Source organism: Palaemon carinicauda, chromosome 9 (assembly GCF_036898095.1).
Source record: "Palaemon carinicauda isolate YSFRI2023 chromosome 9, ASM3689809v2, whole genome shotgun sequence".
NCBI lineage: Eukaryota > Metazoa > Arthropoda > Malacostraca > Decapoda > Palaemonidae > Palaemon > Palaemon carinicauda.
This window is the reverse complement of record NC_090733.1, coordinates 27,509,312-27,510,939: the sequence shown is the minus strand read 5'-3', so window position 1 is coordinate 27,510,939 and position 1,628 is coordinate 27,509,312.

Below are 1,628 nucleotides of genomic sequence, written 5' to 3'. Positions count from 1 at the left end.
GGTTAGGAACGAAGTGGTGAGGGAGAGAACGGGTGTAAGAAATGAGTTAGCGGCTAGAGTGGATATGAATGTGTTGAGGTGGTTTGGCCATGTTGAGAGAATGGAAAATGGCTGTCTGCTGAAGAAGGTGATGAATGCAAGAGTTGATGGGAGAAGTACAAGAGGAAGGCCAAGGTTTGGGTGGATGGATGGTGTGAAGAAAGCTCTGGGTGATAGGAGGATAGATGTGAGAGAGGCAAGAGAGCGTGCTAGAAATAGGAATGAATGGCGAGCGATTGTGACGCAGTTCCGGTAGGCCCTGCTGCTTCCTCCGGTGCCTTAGATGACCGCGGAGGTAGCAGCAGTAGGGGACTCAGCAGTATGAAGCTTCATCTGTGGTGGAAATGTGGGAGGTTGGGCTGTGGCACCCTAGCAGTACCAGCTGAACTCGGCTGAGTCCCTGGTTAGGCTGGAGGAACGTAGAGAGTAGAGGTTCCCTTTTTTGTTTTGTTCTTGTTGATGTCGGCTACCCCCCAAAATTGGGGGAAGTGCCTTTGGTATATGTTGTATGTATATATATATATATATATATATATATATATATATATATATATATATATATATATATATATACAAGGTCTATAGATATAAGAGGTCTTCTCGGGCCACCTTAGTGCGCAGGTAGCTGGATGGTGGGAGTCGGGTCGGTCAGAGTGATGACGTCACTCAGACTTAACCGTGGCTGAGTAAGCTGTGGAACTTCCATAAGAAAATAAAGGAACCATGCTTTCTGCTTTGTATTTTTCAATCTTTTCGAAGATTTATATTTTATTCTTTTAGGATAATAAAAGTAAGATTACAAATACATAACTTTATTACACTCAAACAACCAAACAAATATCTGATGATGTAAATAACGGAAATTTGTCGAGCAACAGACAGTTTAAATTCATAAAATAAATAATGATGTATAGACAATATATATTTCAGTTATGTTCTATATCACGTTGCGAGCTTTTTCATTTTATTCTGTGCTTTTCTTGATGAACTAATATTTCTATTTAAAACACGAATTCTAAAAAATGTAATCACTTCGTATGGTTAAGGGATATCATTGCTTTTAAAACACTCGCTAATTAAATCAGTCAATTTATCCGTCGCTCCTTTTCCAGGTTTTAGATACTTTTCCCCATGATGACAAAGAAACATTTTTTCCATCGTTTTTAAATGCACCAAAAATTCTTTGCTTGGTTGCATTAGTTTTCCATCTCTTGCACTTATGGCACCAATCCACGTGCCATCTCCCTTCGTCACTGCAGTTCCAAGGAATTCATATTCAGGAAACTTACGAGCTATATAACCCCCTACGTATTGTAAGCCTCCATTTTCCATCGCTTTCCCTAATGCTTCTTTTTCAGTGTCAAATTCTACATATTCATCATTTTGCAAATCATTAACAAATTCCCCTGGCAAACAAAACAGCATTGCCGATAGACTCAGCTCTTTTTGAATAGAAGTTTCTTCATCTACAAAGGATGGGCTCTGACTTGGTGCTTAAATGCGACGGGTGATGGGTGTTGATGGTATGCACCCATCTGTCTTATGCAGCCAAAAAAGTGTTCAAGACCATCTTGATTTAGCCTATAAGT